The following is a 16,293-nucleotide window of genomic DNA, read 5'->3' on the forward strand; positions in this document are numbered from 1 at the left end:
ATAGTCAAATGTTGGGGCCCACTGTGCGAAAACGGGTGAGAGTGAGTCACCTTTCCATATACCGTTGGAAAGGACATTAAAAGGACTTTCAGAAAATGTATTGGGTATAGCCCTAAATATATTAGAAATATCCATATACGGTCCTTTTAGTAAAATGTATAAGAAACATATATAGAAAAAAGTCGGGGCCCACTGTGCGAAAACGGGTGAGAGTGAGTCACCTTTCCATATACCGTTGGAAAGGACATTAAAAGGACTTTCAGAAAATGTATTGGGTATAGCCCTAAATATATTAGAAATATCCATATACGGTCCTTTTAGTAAAATTTATACGAAAAAAATGCATAGTCAAATGTTGGGACCCACTGTGCGAAAACGGGTGAGAGTGAGTCACCTTTCCATATACCGTTGGAAAGGACATTAAAAGGACTTTCAGAAAATGTATTGGGTATAGCCCTAAATATATTAGAAATATCCATATACGGTCCTTTTAGTAAAATTTATACGAAAAAAATGCATAGTCAAATGTTGGGGCCCACTGTGCGAAAACGGGTGAGAGTGAGTCACCTTTCCATATACCGTTGGAAAGGACATTAAAAGGACTTTCAGAAAATGTATTGGGTATAGCCCTAAATATATTAGAAATATCCATATACGGTCCTTTTAGTAAAATTTATACGAAAAAAATGCATAGTCAAATGTTGGGGCCCACTGTGCGAAAACGGGTGAGAGTGAGTCACCTTTCCATATACCGTTGGAAAGGACATTAAAAGGACTTTCAGAAAATGTATTGGGTATAGCCCTAAATATATTAGAAATATCCATATACGGTCCTTTTAGTAAAATTTATATGGTAAAAATTATATGGTATATGGAAAGGTTTTACCCGTTTTCGCACAGTATCCCAACATTTTATATTTTTTTCGTATAAATGTTATTAAAAGGACCGTATATGGATATTTCTAATATATTTAGGGCTATACCCAATACATTTTCTGAAAGTCCTTTTAATGTCCTTTCCAACGGTATATGGAAAGGTGACTCACTCTCACCCGTTTTCGCACAGTGGGCCCCAACACTTTTTTCTATATATGTTTCTTAAATTTTACTAAAAGGACCGTATATGGATATTTCTAATATATTTAGGGCTATACCCAATACATTTTCTGAAAGTCCTTTTAATGTCCTTTCCAACGGTATATGGAAAGGTGACTCACTCTCACCCGTTTTCGCACAGTGGGCCCCAACATTTGACTATGCATTTTTTTCATATAAATTTTATTAAAAGGACCGTATATGGATATTTCTAATATATTTAGGGCTATACCCAATACATTTTCTGAAAGTCCTTTTAATGTCCTTTCCAACGGTATATGGAAAGGTGACTCACTCTCACCCGTTTTCGCACAGTGGGCCCCGACTTTTTTCTATATATGTTTCTTATACATTTTACTAAAAGGACCGTATATGGATATTTCTAATATATTTAGGGCTATACCCAATACATTTTCTGAAAGTCCTTTTAATGTCCTTTCCAACGGTATATGGAAAGGTGACTCACTCTCACCCGTTTTCGCACAGTGGGTCCCAACATTTGACTATGCATTTTTTTCGTATAAATTTTACTAAAAGGACCGTATATGGATATTTCTAATATATTTAGGGCTATACCCAATACATTTTCTGAAAGTCCTTTTAATGTCCTTTCCAACGGTATATGGAAAGGTGACTCACTCTCACCCGTTTTCGCACAGTGGGCCCCGACTTTTTTCTATATATGTTTCTTATACATTTTACTAAAAGGACCGTATATGGATATTTCTAATATATTTAGGGCTATACCCAATACATTTTCTGAAAGTCCTTTTAATGTCCTTTCCAACGGTATATGGAAAGGTGACTCACTCTCACCCGTTTTCGCACAGTGGGTCCCAACATTTGACTATGCATTTTTTTCGTATAAATTTTACTAAAAGGACCGTATATGGATATTTCTAATATATTTAGGGCTATACCCAATACATTTTCTGAAAGTCCTTTTAATTTCCTTTCCAACGGTATATGAAAAGGTGACTCACTCTCACCCGTTTTCGCACAGTGGGCCCCAACATTTGACTATGCATTTTTTTCGTATAAATTTTACTAAAAGGACCGTATATGGATATTTCTAATATATTTAGGGCTATACCCAATACATTTTCTGAAAGTCCTTTTAATGTCCTTTCCAACGGTATATGGAAAGGTGACTCACTCTCACCCGTTTTCGCACAGTGGGCCCCGACTTTTTTCTATATATGTTTCTTATACATTTTACTAAAAGGACCGTATATGGATATTTCTAATATATTTAGGGCTATACCCAATACATTTTCTGAAAGTCCTTTTAATGTCCTTTCCAACGGTATATGGAAAGGTGACTCACTCTCACCCGTTTTCGCACAGTGGGTCCCAACATTTGACTATGCATTTTTTTCGTATAAATGTTACTAAAAGGACCGTATATGGATATTTCTAATATATTTAGGGCTATACCCAATACATTTTCTGAAAGTCCTTTTAATGTCCTTTCCAACGGTATATGGAAAGGTGACTCACTCTCACCCGTTTTCGCACAGTGGGCCCCGACTTTTTTCTATATATGTTTCTTATACATTTTACTAAAAGGACCGTATATGGATATTTCTAATATATTTAGGGCTATACCCAATACATTTTCTGAAAGTCCTTTTAATGTCCTTTCCAACGGTATATGGAAAGGTGACTCACTCTCACCCGTTTTCGCACAGTGGGTCCCAACATTTGACTATGCATTTTTTTCGTATAAATGTTATTAAAAGGACCGTATATGGATATTTCTAATATATTTAGGGCTATACCCAATACATTTTCTGAAAGTCCTTTTAATGTCCTTTCCAACGGTATATGGAAAGGTGACTCACTCTCACCCGTTTTCGCACAGTGGGCTCCGACTTTTTTCTATATATGTTTCTTATACATTTTACTAAAAGGACCGTATATGGATATTTCTAATATATTTAGGGCTATACCCAATACATTTTCTGAAAGTCCTTTTAATGTCCTTTCCAACGGTATATGGAAAGGTGACTCACTCTCACCCGTTTTCGCACAGTGGGTCCCAACATTTGACTATGCATTTTTTTCGTATAAATGTTACTAAAAGGACCGTATATGGATATTTCTAATATATTTAGGGCTATACCCAATACATTTTCTGAAAGTCCTTTTAATGTCCTTTCCAACGGTATATGGAAAGGTGACTCACTCTCACCCGTTTTCGCACAGTGGGCTCCGACTTTTTTCTATATATGTTTCTTATACATTTTACTAAAAGGACCGTATATGGATATTTCTAATATATTTAGGGCTATACCCAATACATTTTCTGAAAGTCCGTTTAATGTCCTTTCCAACGGTATATGGAAAGGTGACTCACTCTCACCCGTTTTCGCACAGTGGGTCCCAACATTTGACTATGCATTTTTTTCGTATAAATTTTACTAAAAGGACCGTATATGGATATTTCTAATATATTTAGGGCTATACCCAATACATTTTCTGAAAGTCCTTTTAATGTCCTTTCCAACGGTATATGGAAAGGTGACTCACTCTCACCCGTTTTCGCACAGTGGGTCCCAACATTTGACTATGCATTTTTTTCGTATAAATTTTACTAAAAGGACCGTATATGGATATTTCTAATATATTTAGGGCTATACCCAATACATTTTCTGAAAGTCCTTTTAATGTCCTTTCCAACGGTATATGGAAAGGTGACTCACTCTCACCCGTTTTCGCACAGTGGGCCCCAACATTTGACTATGCATTTTTTTCGTATAAATTTTACTAAAAGGACCGTATATGGATATTTCTAATATATTTAGGGCTATACCCAATACATTTTCTGAAGGTCCTTTTAATGTCCTTTCCAGCGGTATATGGAAAGGTGACTCACTCTCACCCGTTTTCGCACAGTGGGCCCCGACTTTTTTCTATATATGTTTCTTATACATTTTACTAAAAGGACCGTATATGGATATTTCTAATATATTTAGGGCTATACCCAATACATTTTCTGAAAGTCCTTTTAATGTCCTTTCCAACGGTATATGGAAAGGTGACTCACTCTCACCCGTTTTCGCACAGTGGACCTCGACTTTTTACTTCCAGATTCTTTATTTCTTTCCACACTTACTGCATCACCTTTACATTTTTCTGTGATTGTAGCTAGTTGAATACTCCAATTAAAATTTATAAAAATAATATTTTTTATCATTTTTTCTTAAACATACATCAATTTATTAACATTTATGTGTTCTAAATATGAATTTAATTATGTTATACTGTGTACCAAAACTGTTATACTGGCCGCAACACCAAAGGTGGTGTGCGTCTTCGCTAAAAAAATTCGAATGTATTTTCACACACATAAATTTTGTTAAAAAAAAATTAAAAAAATTATATAAAAAACATAAAATTTTTATAAAAAAAATTTTACTAAGAAAATTCGTAAAGCAAATTTTTATTTCCCGCTAGAATAATTATAAAAAAATTCCATTTTTTTTATAATATATCAACAAATTTTATAAATTTTTTTTTTTATGAAAAATTTCAAAACTTTTTAGAAAAATTAAAGAATTCAATAATATACAAATAAAATTCAAACATTTTATAAAAAAAGTACACTTAGCTGGCTTGTGACAGAATTTTCGTTCCATAAGCCGAGCTTAGAAAAGATTTCCAGGCGCGTCGGTCTTTTGCGCAGTTTTTCCAGTTTGAAAGATCATATTCGGCAATGTTGTACTCCACTTGATCTTTCCATCTTAATTGTGGCCTTCCCCCTTCTGCGTGAACCATCATCAGCTGGTTTTTATATGCCTTTTGGGCTAGGACATCTTCATCCCTTATCACAACATGAACCTAGCCAACGTAGTCGCTGCAGCTCAATACGTCTAACAATGTCGATGTCTGAGAATAGCTATTACAGCTCATGATTCAGTCGACGGCAATATTCACCGTCAACGCAGATCGGCCCATAGATTTTTCGGAGAATTTTTCTCTCAAACACTTCAAGAGCTGCCTCATCTGCTTGGGCGAGTACCCAAGCTTTAGATCCATATAATATCACGGGTAGTATCAGCGTCTTGTAGAGTGTGTGGTCTGGCGGTGGGAGGTGGTCTTGTTTTTGAATTGCTTACATAGACCATAGTGGCATCTTTTGGCCAACACTATCCTTCTCCGAATTTCAAAACTGATGTCATAAGTTTCATTTATGACGGTCCAAGGTATATAAAATCTTTGATCTACCTCGAAGCTGTAGTTTTCATGTTCCACTGTTGGTCCGAGTCTACTGGACGTTTGATACCACCAGCTTGGTCTTCGCGTTGATACCATCAGCTTGGTCTTCTTGCCGTTTACTGCCAGACCCACTATGGCAGACTCCTTCTCAATTTATTGAAAGGTTACTATTACCGCTCGCAATATTCGACTCATGTCGATGTTGTCGGCGAGTAACATTTGGTACACAGAATGCCACTTCTCTTAAACTTGCATCTCATAGGACCTTTTCCAGCAGGATGTTATAAATAATCACATGACAAACTGTCACCTTATCTAAATCTTCATTCGGTATTGATGGGCTCCGATAGGTACTTTCCGACTTCCGACCTTTTGCCACTTAAAGTTATCCTGCATAGCCGTATTAATTTTATAGGATTGCCGAACGCAGACATGGCTTTAAAAACCTCTGATAGGGCTGATAGGGCTGTCGAATGCGGCTTTAAAGTCGACGAATAGGTGGAATGTGTCGATGTGTTTTTTCTATGCCTTTTTCTGGATTTGGCGCAGTGTGAAAATCTGGTCAATGATCTGTAGCCGCATTGGTATGGTCCAATAGTGTCATTGACCATTGGCTTCAATCATTCACACAGCACACTGGATAGCACTTTATATGCGATGGGAAGAAGGCTAATCCCTCTATATCGTCTTGACTCCTTTTTTGTGCACGGGACACAAGATGCTGAGATTCCATGCATTCCTCTAGCCAAAGTGTACTAATCAGCTGGCGCATGCTCCTTAACAACAACGGATCACCGGCCTTGAATAGTTCGACTAGTAATCCATCGGCACCTGCTGCTTTATTGTTCATCCGCCGATTGATTGCTATTCTGACCTCGTCTTGCCTAGGTGGTATACACTCTATACCGCCATCTCTTATTGGTTCTGGCGTATCTTCTTCACCGCCACTATTTGATACCAGAAGTTTTCCAAAATGCTCCTTCCAGATCCTCAGCACGCTGTCTGCCACCAGGTTTCCTTCTTCATCTCTACACGAGAATGTGCCGGAGGATATTGGTAAAAAATTTTTTTTAAAAAATCCACGCCTTGTCTGGGTGTTGAATTTTTTTTTTTAAAAATCCACGCCTTGTCTGGGTGTTGAAAATTTTTTTTTTAAAAAATCCACGCCTTGTCTGGTTGTTGAAAAAATTTTTTTTTAAAAAATCCACGCCTTGTCTGGGTGTTGAAAATTTTTTTTTTAAAAAATCCACGCCATGTCTGGTTGTTGAAAAAATATTTTTTAAAAAATCCACGCCTTGTCTGGGTGTTGAAAAAATATTTTTTAAAAAATCCACGCCTGGATGGTCTGGGTGTTGTAAAAATATTCTTTAAAAAATCCACGCATTGCATTGGACAATAGAAAATATTCTTATACCCCCCTAGATAATTTTATTTCATCAAACCACAACGGCAACCCTACAACTTGTGTACTGCATTGTGGGCTACCACCCTCTCTCCCTCCTCTATGCATTGTAATGTTGCCCTCCATACATTGTTGACTTTTGTTTTGTTTTCCCTACTGCTCTTTATCTTGACATTCTTTACAATTTGTCTTTTTTTCTATTTGCAACACGCAAAGAATGGATGAATGAATGACTGAATAAAAAAACAACAACAACAAAAGCCGTCCGTCAGTCAGTCAAACAGCCAACAGAATAATCCAAACAAAACAAAAAACCTATTTCCTTCCGTTTATCAGTCAATGTACCATGGACCGAATGAACGAACCAAGCGACCGAGCGACCAACAAACCTATCAACCAATCCTCTTCCATCGTAGCCGACGAACCCCCCTCTGCCTCTCTTGCCAAAAGAATGGTAAAGAGGCTACCATAACATTGTCCAACGACGACGACAACAACAACAGCAACAACCAAAGAACACAAATGTATGCAAATGGTGTCGTTTTGTTGTCGTCATTCTTTTGTCTACTTCTCGTTGTTGTTGTTTTTGTTGTTGTGCATTTTTATTGTTTTTTTTTGCTCTTCTGTCATAAATAATCACTCTGGTGAGTGCTGTTGAATGGTTTGACGATAAAGCCATAGAGAATTATGATTATTTGCTACTTCGAACACACTTTGCCCATATGGCTGGAATATCTTTAAATAGAATGCATTTTTACAGAAATAAATAAACAAATATATATAAAAACAAATATATATATAATATTAAAAAATTAAATAAAACCAGTGAGCGGAGCAGTATAGTCGGACGGGGCCGACCATACGATACCCTACACAACTACCACGGAACTCAAATTTTCTGCGGATGTTTATTCCGAGACTGGGCAATATTTCGTGATATTTGCACCCTCTTGCCCGATTAGAGGCAAACAGCACCTCTTCCTCACACTGGCATATTTTCCGAATATTACGAGTATTCAGTACAGCTATTGTCCAGATTCCCTTCACCGTGAGTTGTGTTGTGATGTTCGACTTTCATTTTAGGTCTATAGATCGACTCGAAAATAACACAAACAATTAAGTTTTCGGTCGACTTCATTCCAAAATTATTATCTGATCATCACCGAAAATTATAGGCGTTGTCCTTGACCATAACTGGAACCTCATGGAACATTTCAAAGCGATCAGCGCTATAGTTCCGCTCTCCAGAGTGGTAATGGGTTACTAAATTATATACGAATACGGAGATACCTATAAATATTTAGGTGTAACTCCCACATCCGAGCACATAAAACAATATAATTGGTCTTAATTTAAAGGTAAACCAATCCTCTTGGATATAATATCAACTTCTCGGGTATATGTCCTTCAGGGGTAAATATATACGCCATAGAATACAAATTTTGTCATTTTTCACACAAAAGTCAGGGTCCATTTGACCCGCTAAATATTGACCGATCTTTCTCCAAACACGCATGCTTATTCTTTGGCCCGATCAGCTTCTCCATGCAAAATTTCACGATGTTCGGACCATTGTTGCGGCCTCTGGAGCGACCAGAAAAACCGACAAAAATTTAGTATTTGGTCCATTTCATCCCCTAAATATTAACCGATCTTTCCCTTCATTGGCCAAAACCCATCCTACATGCAAAATTTCGTGAAGATTGGTCCATAACTGTGGCCTGTATCGTGTTTACAAATTATAATGGACAGACGGCCGGACGGACGGACACACATGTCTAGATCGACTCAGCTAGTCGAGATATGACGATCGGTATACTTAAAGGTGGGTCTAGGACCAATATTTCGCGGCGTTACAAACTTTTGGGGCTGCACAAAGCTATAATACCCTGACAACATAGTTGTGTAGGGTATAAAAATCAAATTATGGTATTTTAGAGATTGATCCTTAAAAAACAATTCTATTGATCAATAAAAAACTAAAGGTAAAATAAAAAAATAAGAAAAAATAATAAAAAATAAATAAATAATAAATAAATAAAAAGAAATAAAATTTTGGGTGAGGGTCACTTTTGGTTCAAAGTTGACAGATAAGGCTGGGTTTTTGGAAATTCGTACTAGAACGGTACGAAAAGTACTAAATGCGATACCGTTTGTATTTGGCGAACCGGTAGAGCTAGAACTCTGAAATTTGGATTGGTGGTCGCTGATGGAGTGTAGAATAGATGTAGCAAAGGGCTTTTTGGAAATTCGAACTATAAGTATCCGAAAAGTACTCAAATGTACAAAATTTGGTACAATTTCGTAGCAAGTGAATGTATAGAGCTAAAAACTTGATATTTGGAATGCAAATTAAGGTTGAGAAGTAGGGTCGATATGAGGAGAGTTTGGAAAGCGTTTACTCATGTGTACGAAAAGTACTGCATGGTACTATATTTGGTACAAATTTTATCTATACTAATAAAAGAGTAAAGTGATTGACTAACTGATTTAACGATTCATCAACGCCCAGATGAAACGGTTAAAGCTAGAATCTTGAAATTTTAGGTGAGTGTCACTCTTGGTCCAAATGTCACGGATAAGGCTGGGTTTTTGGAAATTCGTACTAGAACGGTACGAAAAGTATTAAAAAGTACTAAATATGGTATCATTTGTATTTGGCGAACCAGTAGAGCAAGAACTCTAAAATTTGGATTAAGTATCACTGATGGAGTGTAGAATAGATGTAGCAAAGGACTCAAATGTACAAAATTTGGTACAATTTCGTAGCGTGTGAATGGATTGAGCTAAAAAACTTGATATTTGGAATGCAAATTAAGGTTGAGAAGTAGGGTCGATATGAGGAGAGTTTGGAAAACGTGTACTCATGTGTACGAAAAGTACTACATGGTACTATATTTTGTACCAATTTGATTTGGAGGTACAAATCGAGCTGAAATCCTGAAATTTGAAAGTAACATTACCGTCGGAGTGTAGGATTGGGATATGTGGAAGTGTAGGATTGGAGTATGTAGGCAATTTTGGAAATTGGTACTATTGTGTACTAAATTTTGCACAATTTGAATTGTGGGTGAACCGATAGTTTTGGAATCCTGAACAGCGTTTACTCATGTGTGCGAAAAGTACTACATTGTACTATATTTTGTACCAATTTGATTTGGAGGTACAAATCGAGCTGAAATCCTGAAATTTGAAAGTAACATTACCGTCGGAGTGTAGGATTGGGATATGTACGTAGTTTTGGAATTTTTTTACTTGTGTGTACGAAAAGTACTAAAAATAAAATTTAAATTGTGGGTGAAGCGATAGAGTTGAAATCATGAAATTTTGATTTAGGATCACTGTCGAAGTGTAGAATTGGGGTATGTAGGAAATTTTGGAAATTGGTACTATTGTGTACTAAATTTTGCACAATTTGAATTGTGGGTGAACCGATAGATTTAGAATCCTAAAACTTGGATTTAGAATCACTGTGTAAGTGTAGGATTGGGGTATGTAGGAAGTTTTGGAAATTGGTACTACTGTGTACTAAATTTTGTACAATTTGAATTGTGGGTGAATCGATAGTGTTGGAATCCTGAAACTTGGATTTTGTATCACTGTGTAGGTGTAGGATTGGGGTAAGAAGGAGGTTTTAGAAATTCGTACTACTGTGTACTAAATTTGGTACCATTTATATTCTTGGTGAACCAATAGAGTTGGAATCCTGAAACTTGGATTTAGGATCACTGTGGAAGTGTAGGATTGGGTATATAGGGTGTTTTGGAATTGGTACTACTGTGTACAAAATTTGGTACAATTTGAATTGTGGTTCAACCGATAAACTGAAAAATCCTGAAACTTGAATTTAGAATCACTGTGTAAGTGTAGGATTGGGGTATGTAGGAAGTTTTGGAAATTGGTACTACTGTGTACTAAATTTTGTACAATTTGAATTGTGGGTGAACCGATAGGGTTGGAATCCTGAAACTTGGATTTAGGATCACAGAGGGGGTGTTGGTTTGGGGTAAGAAGAAGGTTTTGGAAATTGGTACAACTATGTACTAAATTTAGTTCAATTTGAATTGTGGGTGAACCGATAGAGTTGCAATCCTGAAATTTTGATTTAGGATCACTTTGGAGGTGTAGAATTAGGGTATGTGGAAAATTTTGGAAATTGATACAACTATGTACTAAATTTAGTACAATTTGAATTGTGGGTGAACCTATGAAGTTGGAATCCTGAAACTTGTGTCTTTAGAATCACGGTCGGCGTGTAGGATTGGGGTATTTAGGAAGTGTTGGATATTCGTACTACTGTGTACTAAATTTGGTACAATTTAAATTGTGGGTAAACCAATGTACTTGTAATCCTGAATTTTGAATCATTGTGGGCGTGTAGGATCGGGATATGCATGAAGTTTTGTTGGATGGCTGAACAGGGTATACTTATGGAAATAATGTGTGCTAAATGGAAAATGAAATTTGGTACTCAAATTTAATTTATGGTCGATATTAATGTGTTAATTGGTTTTTCTGACATATGCATAAAATAATATGTTTATACATGTTTAAATATTTCCTACATTCGATAACGAAGTTGCGGGTATATGCTAGTAAATAAATAAAAACCAGTAAGTGGAGCAGTATAGTCGGACGGGGCCCATACGGGGACCATACGATAACCTACACAACTACCACGGAACACTTTCTGGGTATTTTTATTTCGAACCTGTGCAATATATCCAGATAGCTGTACCCTCTTGCCCGATTAGAGGTCAACTGCATCTCATCCTTATACTGACTTATTTTCGGAATATTACTAATATTCGGTGCAGTCCTTCTAATTACTTGTCCATATTCCCTTCACCGTGGGTTGTGTTGTGATGTTCGGCTTATAATTATGGCCTATAGAATGACTCGAAAAAAACACACACAAAAAATAAGTTTTTGGTCCATTTCATACCAAAATTATTATCTGATCATCACTGAAAATTATAGGCGTTGTCCTTGACCATACCTGGATAATCATGGAAAATTTCAAAGCGATCAGAGCTATATATTTTCGTTCTCTAGTGTGGTAAGGGTTACCAAATAATATCTGAATACGTTAGCACCTGTATATATTTAAGTGTAACTCCCACATCCGAGAACATACGACAATGTAATTGGTGTCAATTTAAATGCCAACCACTCCTCTTGGATATACTATCAACATCTCGGGTCTATATCCTTCAGGAGTAAAAATATACGCTATAGAATACAAATTTTGTCATTTTTCACACAAAAGTCAGGCTTCATTTAAACCGCTACATATTGACCGATCTTTATAAAAACAGGCAAGCTTGTTCTTTGGCCCGATCCCCTTCTCCATGCAAAAATTCTCGGTGTTTGGGCCATGATTGCGGTCTCTGGAGCGACCACAAAAACCGACAAAAATAAAGTTTTTGGTCCATTTCGCCCCCAAATATTTACCGATCTTTTCCAAAAACAATATGGGTCTTCGTTGGCCAGAACCCATCCTACATGAAAAATTTCGTGAAGATTGGTCCATAACTGTGGCCTGTATCGTGTTTACAAATTATAATGGACAGACGGACGGACGGACGGACGGACACACATGTCTAGATCGACTCAGCTAGTCGAGATATGACGATCGGTCGCGCCGTTACAAACTTTTGGGGGCTGCACAAAGCTATAATACCCTGACAACATAGTTATGTAGGGTATAATAATAATATTTCCAATTTATACAATCTATTCAATCTATCTTATAGTCCATCTAAAATATTTTTTGAATATTTTACGCTTCTTATAACCCCACAATAATATTCTTCACAAAATCCGCGCTTCTTGGAGTTTCTCAAAAATATGTTTTTTTTAAAAAATTCAGGTTTTTGCGGGCCCTAAAAAAAAAATATATTTTTTATTTAATTAAGCTTTTTGCAGGTCCTGAAAAAATATTTAGAAAAAGAATCACTATTTTTATAACTTCTAAAAAATATGCTTCAAAAATACATAATACAAAAATATGTTTTTTTGTTTTAACGCAAGGCTTCTGCAGGTCTCTTAGAAATATTTTTTTATATCCTTCACCACACTGTGGTACAGGGTATTATGTCTTTGTGCATATGTTTGTAACAGGCAAAAGGAAACGAGATAGACACATGAGAATATGCATAGAATCACCTTCTGAGTCGATTTACGCATGTCCGTCCGTCCATGTATTTTTGTGAACAAAGTACAGGTCGCATTTATGATCCGATTTGGATGGGGTCAATTATTTGGCCCAAGGACGAACCCTATTGAAATTGGGAAAAATCGGTTCAGGTTTAAATATAGCTCCCATATATATTTTCGTCCGATTTAATGTAAATAGTGCACCAAAGTCGCTATATCACCTTCGATGTGCACGATAGTTGGCACAGGGTAATGAATTAGGCCTAGAATGATGTGTCTTAAGTTTCCTGAAGATCGGATCAGATTTAGATATAGCTCCCATATATATATTTTCTTCCGAATTAATGTAAATGGTGCACCAAAGTCCCTATATATCTTTCGATTTGCACGAAATTTGGCACAGCGTAATGAATAAGGACTAGAATGATGTGTGTTAAGTTTCGTGAAAATCGGTTCAGATTCAGATATAGCTTCTATATCTGACCAAATGAAAAATTTAGTATCGGTTGCAGAATGAAATGTTTATGGATCGAATTTAATTTTACTGGTCCTTTAAAAATGCGGCGTCTGTTTGGATTCATCTGTTGAATATACCCAAAGTGGTGAAGGGTATCATATAGTCGGCCCCGTCCGACTTTACTACCTTCCTTACTAGTTTAGTTAATCAGGCTTCCTGAAGGTCCCCCAAAAATATATATGCATATATTTTTTTTAAATCCATAATTTTTACAGCCCTACAAAAAATGTACCTTCCAATCCAGGCTCCATATAGCCCCTTAAATAATTATTGTTTGTTTTACAAAATCCCGATTTTTGCCGCTCACTCAAAATATTCAAGGTTTCTGCAGGTGAATAGATATAAAATATTTTTCATTTATTCCTGCCTTAATATTTCACACTTCAAAAGATGTGCTTTAGAAAATGACCGCGCTCAAAAATATTCTTTAAAATATTCCCCTTCTTATGGGCCCTTAAAAATTATTCTTAATACATATCCGGCTTCTGTCGATCACTCAAAAATATTTGTTACACTTCCTGCTTCTTATGGAACAAATATATCCGCCCTTCTTATGGTCCCTCAAAATATGTTTTTTTCTTTAAATCCGCCCTTCTTATCATCCTGAAAAAATATTCTTCTTTAAACACTCCCGGCTTCCGTCGATCCTTAAAAAATATTCTCTAAAAACTCACGGCTTTTTAGGGCTCTTAAAAATATTTTTTTAATTAATTCACCCTTCTTTTAGCCCTCAATTTTTAAATTATTCACCCTTCTTATAACCCCCCATTTTTATACCCTCCACCATAGTATGGAGGGTATATTAGTTTTGTTTTTCCGTTTGTAACGCATCGAAATAATCATTTCCGACCCTATAAAGTATATATATTCTTGATCAGCGTAAAATTCTATGACGATCTAAGAATGTCTGTCCGTCTGTCTGTTGTAATCACTCTAGCGTCTAAACGAATTGAGATAGAACGCCAAAATTTTGCATAGAGTCGTCTTTTGTCTGCAGGCACGTCAAGTTCGATGATGGGCTATATCGGTCCACGTTTAGGCATAGCTTCCATATAAGGGTACCCCCAAATGTTCAGTATTTCGGGGTTCTTGAGCGCGTTTTTCAACCGAATTCGCTGAAATTTGGTAAAATGGGTCCTTTTGGGTACCAAATTTCTCCACTAAAAATTATAAATATAGGTCCACTTTTTCTGGTAGCCCCCATAGGACGGTACCTCTCAATTTTCAGTTTTTGTGGGGTTTTGACCGGATTGTTTTCACCGAATTGGTTGTAATTTAGTTCTTTGAGTTCTTATTGGGTATCAAATCTCTCCACAAAAAATTATAAGTATAGGTCCATTTTTTCGGGTAGCCCTCATATAAGGGTACCCCCAATTTTCGATATTTTGGGGTTCTTGAGCCTGTTTTTCAACCGAATTCGCTGAAATTTAGTACTTTGAGTTCTTATTGCGTAGCAAATCTCTCCACTAAAAATTGTAAATATAGGTCTATTTTTTCGGGTAGCCCCCATATAAGGGTACCCTCCAATTTTCGGTATTTTGGGGTTCTTGAGCACGGGTTTCAACCGAATTCGCTGTAAGTTGGTATTTTGTAGTCGTATATGGTAACAAATCTTTCTACCAAAAAATATTAATATTCACCCCCTTTTAGGGGTAGTCCCCTTATAACGCCCTTTTTTATATTAAAATAGTTTGCGGATTTTGGGGTTAACACATATAGCTGTATTGGGGTTAACGTGGGGTTAACGTGTATTGGGGTTAACACATATAGCTGTATTCCACCATAGTAGGGGGATATTCGGTAGACGAAATTTTCAGTTCATAGCCCACATTGTATGGAATTCTAAAACGATTTAGCCATATGTTGTAATAATTTTTCTCTCGGAGGATATCGACATAAAAACTAAAACGTGAGGTATGAGAATGAACTGTATCGACCCGCATTTAGGACCAGGCCCTATATAAAACATCCTTCCTATTTAATATTTAGCGTGATGGTATTGGGATTCAAAACTAAAATATTAGCTTGGAACTTGAGCTACATCGGCCCTTAATTAGGCCTAACCCCTTATATAATGAAAACACCAAGTAGTTGCTAATTCCTACACAATGTTGTCAATATTGGTCCCGCTTTAGTATGCCTCATATATAATATTGCCCTCTAAATTGGAGTATTTTCAGGATTTTATACACGTGTTTCACCGTACCATGCGTTAATAATTTAGGGTTTTGAGATTTTAGGAAAACCCCCATTGAAATTACTGAATTTTCTACTTGGTTTACAACAATCGATTGGAAGAATTGTCGTTATATGTATGTTCCCTATGTTTTAATTTCAAACATTTTTCAGAATTTCTATGGTGGAGGGTATCCAAAGTTCGGCCCGGCCGAACTTAACGCTTTTTTACTTGTTTTAATTTATTCGGTTTTCTGGCGGTACCTCAAAAAATCCACGCTAATTATGATCCCAAAAAAATATTCTATAAAAAAGCTGGACTTCTTTTGACCCTTTGAAAATTATTCTTAAAAAAATCCAGGCTTATTTTAATCTCCTAATATATTTTTTTCTAAATCCAGGCTTCTTATTATTTGTCAAAATTATCCACAATTCATGTGGATCACCAAAAAAATATCCTTTAAAAATCCACGCTTCTGCAGGTATCTATAAAAAATATATTTTTTTTCAAATTTTCGAAATTCTATCCCAAATTTCCAATGATTCGATGTCCCCATGAACCTGATCGAAATTAGTTTAAGGCATCTAAACTTTCGCGTAATGTAATTTCCTAATAATGATATTTTTTCCAACATGTGTCCTCCGTTTTTTTCTTCCCTTGCACAGCCTTGCTGTGGAGCAGGTATGGAATATGGAATGATTCAATTAAATGTTTTGATTTAAT

Source organism: Musca vetustissima, unplaced genomic scaffold (genome assembly GCF_032173495.1).
Source record: "Musca vetustissima isolate MV318-11 ecotype Yass unplaced genomic scaffold, APGP_CSIRO_Mvet_v1 utg1214, whole genome shotgun sequence".
Classification (NCBI taxonomy): domain Eukaryota; kingdom Metazoa; phylum Arthropoda; class Insecta; order Diptera; family Muscidae; genus Musca; species Musca vetustissima.